Genomic DNA, 11204 nt, shown 5'->3' with positions numbered 1-11204 from the left:
AAGCGTTTTCGGACATATGTTTTTATGAATTTTTAAATTTATTTCAAGCTCTAGAATTAGTTCCTAAATTATTTGTCCTTCCTTTCCTTCTGAATCATCCACTTTTAAATTACTGACTGATCAAATTGTCTGTAATATTAATAGTATTTGGGTTGTAAAAATTTACAGAAAAATACGTAGAAATATATTTCAAAATTAAAAAATAGAAGACAAATTTGCGTAATAAAAAAAAAATTATTATGACACATATATCAGTACTTTGAAGTACTCTTGACAAATCAATAGTCAGAAGATCTCAATATTAGAGGCCTAGATTCTAATCGATCTACATACGGCAGTTTTAGAATATTTCTGAAGACAGTTTGTAATCTAAGTGAAAGATAATCCAGGTATTCATATAAAACCCCAATTCCACGTAGGTATTTCAATAATAAGATGGTTGCTTGCATTTCAAACGCACATTATCTACCATGTGAAGAATTCAGTAACTCGTACAGTAAGTGTATTACAACCATATTTAAGTAATATCTTAATTTCTTTCTTTCTGATATATAAAAAGTAAAAAAAAGACAGAAGAAATGAATTCAATTAAAAAAAAAAAAAATGCTTAAAATTACATAATAAAACTAATCTAAAATATATTTGGATATGTAATTCTCACATGATGAATATGTTCAGTGTTTCATAGATTATAAAATTAAAACAAATTCATATTGTGTGAGAACGAACGCTTTAGCTTTAAAATCATTGTAATATTGAAATATTTTAAGTCTGAGTAAATAAGCCAAAACATATTCATGCTAAATGAATAAGATAAGGGCAATTTAAGAATACTTAGTTATTTTTGAAATTTCAAAAAATGAAACTGTGTAGTTGAAAGCATAAAAATGCAGGAAATTCTTTTTTAAGTGTTATATAATCCAAAACATTATTATATAGAAAGTATAAAAACATAACGGACCTGTAATAAAATGGAATGGGAGTCACTAAAGCCCAGGGTCTGTAATTTTGATTTGCCTATTCCGTGCAAAACAGATCTAACAAACAGTATAGGCCTTTTTCTTATCTTTATTGATGTAAATTACAGCTACATATCACTCATTATAAAAGTTAATGTGTTTAATATAGTTTCCATTAATCTTTCAACAGTTCCGTTTTCGATTGAATTTTATAGAAATAAAAATCTGAACGAGTTCTCTTTAGGATAGAAGGTAATAGAATATGAAGGAGTTCTCGGGAGTTAATGACAGTCTTTTTAATCTTTATTGGATTGTCTTAAAGAAGATTATTGTCCTATAGTTGGAGGACCGCTAATATTATTGCTTGAATAAAAAGATTTACACTAGGGATAAAATTATCTTCGAATATGTTATAACAAGCCTTTATTTTATGTACGTGTTACAAGTGCTACAACTGTAAACGGTTGCAGGCCATCTATTATGAGTCCAGAAATATCTTCAAAAAAATGACATAATAACCATTCTAAAGATTAATTAAAGGATAATTAACGAAAGTAAAAGGTGAAATGGTTTCCCGTTATATTCAAATTAAGAAAAATCTAAATTTTGATATGAAGATTACAGACATCTAAAATTAAGCTGATAACTTCATTTATTGCCGAGAAATTAAAAAAAAATAGTAAATTTAATTATTGCTCTATTATAACTCTTTAAACTTGAAATTTAACAAAGAATCTTGTCTTAGTGTGCACTTACACCGTAAGAAGAACGTGTGCGTGTGTGTGTGTGTGTGTGTGTGTGTGTTTGTGTGCGCATATATATAGCTATTGCGTTATCTTACATACGTAACAAGTGCTGTGAATTTCTAGATGCAAAATTAAATAACTATTTTTGTAAAACTCTTTCTTAGCCTCGTCATAATTAAATCATATCTTGACGCTCACTGTACTCTGAGTTATGAAATTGGAATATATCCGAAACGCTTCAAAATATTATTTAATTTTAATATATATTAATAATTTTTATAAAATGTTGTCATAAATGCCGTAGAAATCATATTAACTTTTACCATAATGTCGCACGAAAGAAACTGTAAAAATTATATCTGTACTACAGTAGTTTTCTAGAAAGTAGCAGAAGACAACTTGGGTGATCTGAAAATATATAGATAATTCAAAAATGTTCTTATCATTTCAAGATACATCTACAAAGAAACTGTACAAATTTGGAGTACGCGGTTATCCTAAATAGATGGGAAAATTAGAATATCAAATGCTAAATGTTTAATACCGTTAACTGCACCATTAACGGGTAATAATCTCTTAACATCTGGAACGTCTCGAGTGTACCATTATGAAAAAGAAGGATGAGAAGTAATAACAACCAAAGTAAGATTTAATAAACCGGTACCCGTAATTAATGAAGTTCAATATTTTCGTTGTTTCAAAACACACTGTTAAAATTTATTAGTGTTAAATGAACATAGTAATCAATGCCAATTAAAGCGATATGAATTCATAAAACAACGATTCTGAACATTGCATTGTAATTACAAGTTTGAATAATTTAATTCGTAATTTTACCAAAATATATTTTCTAATTAATACATGCGCGAGCGCGTGTGTACATGTATTTGTGCATGCGCGTGGTTTGATGATAAGTAGAGGATATAACTATAATAACGCTCAATATGCAATATAGTGTTCTAGGATACAGCAACGAATCGTGATTAGTCAGAACAGCATAATAATGAAACGTTAATCTACCAGAATGTGTCGTTACCCTCAACTAAGTTACACAACACATGCAGCTTCATAATACGTTAGTTTATGAGTTGGTTAAAAGAGATTTTAAGAGTTAAATATCAACCCGTATACACACATAATCTATATTTTATTATCAACATACCGTAATTGAAAATAAAATAAATAAATATATGAAAATAAGTTCGTACATCTGTAGGTAATTTGAACTCTCGAACACAAATAAAGTCTATTTTTACTTTATAATTCCTTTATCTTTATTAAAATATTAAAAAAAATTACACGGCCGTAAATGCCGATATAATTAAAGGAAATGAAATCGTAATAACTCAACTCATTTCTCATATATCTAAATCGTTTGGATGAATGTTCATACTTTATGATGTAATGACTGACATGCTGGCTTTTAGAGATGGCAGTCATGGGTTCAATTTCCAGTAAAGCGTGTTACAACTTTTCACTATCTTTTCAATTATCTAATTTTTCATGTTAAAATATAAGTGTAGCACGTTGAAAATTAATCTTAACAAAATTTTGGAAACAAGTTACTTAAATGGAGTATAATCTATAGTAGCCTCCTTGGTAACTTAAATGACTAAAGATATAGCAAGCAAAGGTTCCCGATTTAATTCTCGGAAAGGTCCAGATAATTCTCATTTAATAACGAAAATATTTACCGAAAAAACTTATAAATGCAAACTTTTTTTTTCATTTATTTAAGAATGTTTTGATGGATTTATTTAAAAAATACAACCAGTTATTGTTTGTGCTTCCGTATTACTAAACACTTTTTAATGCAGTACATAGGCTACGTAGCAGTTGAATTACCGGAGTTATTCTGAATTCAATTCTTACTTTCAATTGTGAGGAAATAACTGGATAAAATTTCGAAGAAGTAACGAAAAATAATTGTTAAAAATGCTATTTTCTTTAATTTTATTTTCTAAAATCTTTCCTCAGCATGAAAATTACAAAAAGTACTGTTACAATTTCGTCAAGAAAATAACAGAGCACCGTTAAAGATTTTATTACGTAAGTTGTTTCAAATTTAATTTAATTTTAATTATTTTTAACAGTATATTCCCATAACAGTGTTCCTGTCATTATATTCAAATGTTTCTGGCATTTTTATTCGTGACGGAAGTGCCAAATGCAGAATAATAAAATTCAGCAATGCAAGATCTTATAAGCAAATGCATGTAACTACGAAACGTTCAAAATATCTGTTGCGACTTGCTAAGCGCATATCAAAGTGGAAACCGCTTCTCTGAACACTTTAGTACACACTGAACAGCTCTAATAATGAATTTTTTAATAATACTAAAAAAAAACAAAAAACAGAAAATTAATTTGAAAAATCCTTTGTACGTAAAACTTTTATTTAAAAAAGAAATTAAATACGTTTAACTGTATGAAGATAAGATTTTCTGTAAGTAAAATTTTTTTTACCTACTTTTCAAGAAAGTACAATATTGCTGTCGGTCGCACAGTGGGACTGGGTTTTTTTATCCCTGCCTCCCGGAACTAGACCCCAATTAAGCACTGACACGGTTCCGGGAGGTGCCTTTGCCTCTACCTGGCAGATGAGGGAAACGGCAGGCCCGGCTATGCCGTTCCCGGCCTCTATCATCCAGCAACCGGGAACTCGGTCCTTTGTGTTTCGCCTCTAACGGGGACACCCCCGAAGGGACGGCCCCACCGGGACTCAGTGTTTTAGCTCAGGGCGTGAGAGTCCCAGCAGTTCATCACCTCCGTCCACCGTGCAAGCACGGGCAAACGGCAGCTCCGTACGGAGCTGTCCCTCACCCCCACGCTTCCCGATATTTCATTTTCAGTATTCCCGACACAAAACCCGTCACATGTCGAAGTCCACCGAACCGAACTGCGTAACATATAAAAATCTGATGTGGACACCATATGAGTTCCTTGTACGCCTATTAAATTACATATACACATTTTTAAAAGTATATAAAATTTTATTTCACTTCCTTCTGACCTTTTTTTCATATTTTTTTTACTGTTATTCTGAATTATTATTTATTGTAAAAATATTTTTACAATCACAAGTTAATAATTATTAATAAATCAATATATTTAAATTAAAAAAAAGAACAAAATCAGATGAAGTCGAATTCGAACCAATGTGCCTTCCCCTTATAAGATAAAATATTTCATTAATTAAAATTTTAGTTGACTATAACTATGGAACCAATGAAAATAAATACAACTTACGATACATCGTTAAAAAGCTATCAATGAGGGCTTATTACTACAGTTAAGAAAAAGTCCAAAATCCAAATTTGTTATGATTTTGGGCCTGTTTGAACTTTTTTGCTCAATTCGACAATCAAAACGGGAGGTGCACAGATAGATGTTACAACAGTCCCAAATCCAAAATTTCTACGGCCAATTGTTATTGAGTTATATGAGATACATACTCGTATATACGGACGTCACGCCGAAACTAATCAAAATGGATTCAGGGATGGCCAAAATGGATATTTCCGTTGAAATCTGAAAACCGAAATTTTTCGCGATCACAATACTTCCTTTACTTTGTACAAGGAAGTAAAAATATTATCCTTTTCATAATAGAGTTGACGAATCCCGACTCGAAATCTAGCCTCACTTAAATAGTTATAGAATTTGAGAATCAACACGTTAAAATAACCTCGGCCGTAAACTGGTTTTATCTATATAATTAAATACATTAAGAATCATCTATTTAGAATAAAACACTTCAGATTAAACTTAATAAATTGAGCAGCTTTTAATTTTGGAAATTAAAAACAGGAGAGTGATTTACTTTGTAGATAGAGTGTGATTTAACACTACAATAACAAATTAAAAAAAAAAAATAAATATTAAAAAGAAGGTATTGAGAGTCGGAGGAAAATTGAAACATTTTAAAAAGTATGTCTATTAAGAAACCCTTTTTTTGCTCCAATGATGCGAATTACTTCCTGAAATTATATAATTTAATCGTGTTAAACTCTGTGATTAGAAAACACTGTTCTAAATTAATTACAATTTTTCAATCTTAAATTAATAGATTCGAAAAAAATTGAAATTGGAAAGAACGCAGACAGTTTGAGACCCCTACTGTTCTACAACTCTCCAATTTATTATTTATGTAGTCAATAATATTTCATTTAATTGGTGTTACAAATACATAAAAATTTATTGCGTATATAAATTATAAATAAGTAATACATTATTTTTTGTACGGATGAAATTTCCTATTCATGTTATCATAGTAATTGAAAACCCCTACGGTTAAGTTTGAATTGGTGGTACGTTCCCGAACATTCTATAACTTACTAGTGATATACAAGAAACAATTTGCAATACAGACTATTACATAGTTAGGAGTAGGTTACATTAATATAAATTTGTTTCCGTGTAACGCAACAAACTTGTATTTTAAATTTTATATCAACTTTCAGTGTATCTGTAATAACATAACAGCATATATGCATTGTATCTAACCTATATCTAATAGTTGAAGTTGTGTTCGTATTATTAGTAGATCCTAGCGACATTATCTTATTTTTAATAGCCTGAGGATCTTTATCGTTTATCCCCTCCATTCTGTATTTTTAAATTTTGTGTGTGTGTGTCTGTGCTGACTGAATGAAAATAAACGTTTTTACGTGTAAGCAACATTCTTGCCGATTTTGTTTTCGTTTCATGTTCAATCTTGAGGCAATATTTACCTGTTTACTGCAGATGTTAAAACTGTTGCGTTTTAATTTTTTAATTCTGGTTTATTTCAATCAATGCACATAATTGCATCTACCTTTTTGTTTGTTTTTAGACTACACAGCGTTAATCTCCTTTTTTGTTCTGTTTTATTTACCGGTTTTTATTTATTGCACTTAAATAAGTATTAAATCTTTTTTTTTTAAATTTCCAATCTATTTAAAGAGTTATATTATTTAAAAAAATGTAATAAAACACAGACCTAGAGCCGGTATTTCCTTAAACTGATCAGCTTTTTTAAATCTTTTTTATTTTATTATAGATTTTGTTTTTTTCTTTCTTGTATTATTATTACTTTTATTAGAAGATATATAAATTTACGTCACTGTTAATAGTAAATTAATTTACTAGATTTTTATTGCAAACAGACACATTTTCATAGTAAATACAAAGTTCGCATATTCAAGGTTCACAAGTAAAGTAAATGAATAAACCGGACAGTGAAAAAAAATATCTCATTTCACTAAGCAAATGATTTTGTTCTTTATTACAAGAACGGAATGAATTGATTTACATTACATAATTATTGTAATTAATATAGCTGTTCATTATCTTCATTATTACGTAACATAAAAAATTACAGTTATATAAATTTACATTTATCAAAAATTAATTAATATTTATCAGCAGATAAAATATGAAACTATTCCATTCATTAGATCATTAATACTAATGATCTAATTAAAAAAATATATATATATATATGTATATATTTATACACAGTGTATACATATCCAAACAAATACGCGGAGAAACTTAGGTAATAGATTTCTCACTCAAATTAAGAAAAATAGATTCAACAAACACATGAGTCCGGAAATTCATAGTTTTCCATCTGTCGGCCATTTTGTGTTTTTGTGATATAAACACATATTTAAGAACACAACTGAGATATTTTATATAATACTAAATACATATTTAAACTGACATTCTCCACAAAAAAAATTCAGTAGCAAATTTCAAAATGAGGGTCATCGTTACAACAAAGTTAAATTTGGTTTTATCAGAAAAAATCTTAAGATGGAAAATAAAATAATACCTTTTTTATTTAAGTGTGATTAAAAACATCAAAATAAAGTAGAAAATCGTAAGTAATTCAGCTTAAATTATGAGCCATTTTCCATTTTCTCCAGTTAGAAATAAATAAAAAACTAAAAAAAGAAAAAATAGAAAGTTAAAAAAAAAATTGTAAATTCTATTACTTAAAAATAACCATAGATGTGAAAAAATCTCTTTAAATCCTATAAAAATAAGTGCGGTAAGATGTAACGTATAAAATATTATGTTTAAGAATACAAATAAGTATATAAAGTAAAAGTAATTAACTAATAAAAAAACATTAAAATAAATAATTAACGCACTGAAAACGAAGAAAAACTCATCCCCAACATTGGTCCTGTAGCAATCTACTAAAAACAACTGATTGTGAGATAACGACAAGAAAATATTTTATTTTGAATACAAAATAGCATATATAAACAAAATGCAAAATGAGTAAACGAAAGCGCATAAAAATTGATATAATTTAGTAAAGAACTAAAAATTCTGTTTGTAACATCAAATTAAATTTTTATAAAGGTTAGGTCGATAAATATTATCATTCAATGAACGTTCCCTGTACAAAATTTAATTTCTTTACAGAAAAACCTTATTGGAAAAATAACAACAAAAAGTATTCATATAAAATTTTATTTCTAATTGCATGCCTATTATAAAATACAGGAATTGAATTCGTTTCAATTTTAATATATTAATTCTAAAAACGTACAGAAACATTGATTTTATCTTAATTCTTCTAATCTTTTATATATATATATATATATATATATATATACATACGGCACGCCCTTCCCAGTTAGGCCCTCCGGGCGGGTTGCCATGTTGGACGGCGTCTCGGAATGGGATTATTAGGTGTCCAAAATTGATTACCTCTTTATCCCAAGAACTAAAATACACTTTACTGGTTTTTATTGCCCGTGAGGAATAAAATAAATGAATTTTCCATGAATCATGAATATGAAAATTACATGAAATTAGAAAAGGATGATGAAGGATGGTCAGAAGAAATAATTTTCCAGTTATATCACGGTTAATTTGAGTAATTACCTTTTGGTTACAGTTCATTATTTTATGAATAAAAACAATCCCATAAATATAAAATTATATTATTTATCAATTGATACACATCGATTAAAGAAATAAATATATATTGCAAGTATAAATAATAAGTACAAGTAATAGTACAGCTGACCACCGCGGGACATGTACTAACAAATCGGGATTTTCCGTTAGTGATCGGTACATTCCGGTGTCTGTTATCTGAGCACATTATTAGCTAAGAGTGACGGAAACACAGACAGACAGACACACATAAAAATGCCCTTTAGTAGGGTAGGATTATTTATTTAAATTAGTGGTTCAAAAACTGTGCTGCGGCACCCCAGGAACCCCGAAAAAATAATCAGGGATATCACAGGCCCTAAAACAATTCGTTGTTTTGTAATAATTGTGCTTATGACCAACAAAAGACTGTAAATTAATTCGATCATAAGCTGATGGTAAATCATCTTTTGTTTCCAATCCCCCCTTTCCATATCCTTAAGCTCTTCATCCCTGTTATCCGTACCGGAAGTGAAGATCTAATTGTTCTATTTTCTGGCTGAGAAAAATATTACCAGTGAGTATCATTAGTGCTATCTGGAAATGAAGGTAGTCTATTCAATATGTAGATAAAATCAATATCTACATATTGATACAAGGTATGTTTCGTATTCGTTCGTTACCAAATAAGCCTAATGGCTGAAATTCTAGTCGGAAAAAGCCACGACGAATAGACATCTCCACCTACGACAAAATAACTTTGAAAGTAACTATCAGAGCAGTGATTTTGTTTAACAGTCTAAATTTGCGTTCTAACATCAGTACGTCTATTTTTTTTTAATTAGTTTTGATTATCATTTTTATTCTTAATTTCTAGTGTTACGGTCAATTTTAATTTTCTGCAGAATATAGCAAAACCCATCCACTATTGTATTACCCTGCTCGTTGGGCAGGTGCACACAGATTACGGATACCAATTGCCTAGACAACAATAGCTGTCTACCGGTTGCGTGACCACTTAGCATAAAGCAAGATTCTTTTAAAACATTTTAACTGTTCTATGTCTAGAATTTTCCTGGAAATTTGGGCACTAGATAAAATATTCTTGACTAGCAGAATATTAATTTATTATTATTATTTCTTTGGTCGAATGATTAATTCACTATATAAGTTCAAATCTTGTGCATGAGAATATGAAATTTTGTAGGGTATGAAAACTGCCATGCCTTACTGGGATTTGAATCCAGGAACTGGGGATGAAAGGCCGAAACGATACCACTCTGACAAGAAGATCTGCAACTTAGTTTTATAATAAAGGAATAATAACGAATTACGTTCAAAATGGTAGATTAGGAAGAGTGAACGGTAGCAGCGAATACTACTCGATGTGTAAAGATAAAGAAGAAACTTCATATTTAATCTTACTACGCGATAAAATTAAAATTGTACGAGTAATTGTGGGAAGAAATCATCTTTACAGTTCTGTGAGGGACCTTGTGAATCAGTAACTGAAAATTAATTCTTAAAGATTAAAAACAGAAATTGTACTTACCGTTTAGATTTATCAAATTTAAGAAGGACTGAGGAACGCTATGGATGAAAGGGAGACGAAAATTATCAGAACAAAACCATAGTATACAGTACTGCAAGAAAAGTAAGTTATTTAAAAAAATTACAAATGAAAATTTTTGAATTACATTGAAAAAGATAACCACCCTATTATGTGATAAAAAAGAAGGTGGAAAGTGAAAGGAAGCTGACACATGGCAAAATATGACTTAGGAAAAGAAGATAGGTGAGAAAATATGGTTGTTAAGATGAGACCTAAATATATAATTTTAAATATAACGAAGCATAGGATCTGACAAAATAAAACTGCAAATAATTGAAATAATGACAGCATAAAATACTTAAACCTAATTAGAGACCCAGATAATCAACGAAAAGAGAACTAGAGAACTACTGAAGGAAGTTGAAATTTCTGGAATCAAAGAAACAATCCACCGGCAATTCCGTTTGTTACGCCACCGATAACTTACTACTAAACACGGTCACCAAACTAGCAACAATGAAAATAAATTAATTTTCTAAATATCACGTCCAAGACCTGTGAAACAATACAATCATTCTTCTAACTCATATTCCATGCCATTATAAAACGCTCCTCTGAATACACAATCTCCCTTTTGAAAAAAGTCCTGCTCTGTAAAGCCAGGATGTCGCGTGCATATTTATTTTAACTACCTGCTAACAACCGATTTTATACAGCTGAAATACCAACAGAGAGGTCGTAGATGTTTCCTTAACTTACTCTACAGTGAAGATGTAACTGTAAGGTTTGTATCCTTTAGTTAGATATTTCCGCACGCATAACATTCTGAGGATGTTGCAAAGAATTTTCTTGAGGAACTCTGAGCCGGTATATAAGACAATTTTTAAATTTCAGGAAAAGCAATTGGATGGAGTATATTTTGCCGATTCAATGCAAAATCGTTGAACAGCAATGTTTTATAACCTATTTTGAATAAAGATATCCGAATTCCCGAGATGTAGGAGAAATTGATGCCCACTGTTTGCACGAGTACTTGAAATGAATGTTTTGACAGGCCTTCAGGTCCCA

This window comes from Lycorma delicatula, chromosome 6 (assembly GCF_047948215.1).
Source record: "Lycorma delicatula isolate Av1 chromosome 6, ASM4794821v1, whole genome shotgun sequence".
NCBI classification, from domain to species: domain Eukaryota; kingdom Metazoa; phylum Arthropoda; class Insecta; order Hemiptera; family Fulgoridae; genus Lycorma; species Lycorma delicatula.
Note: the sequence above shows the minus strand (reverse complement) of the source record.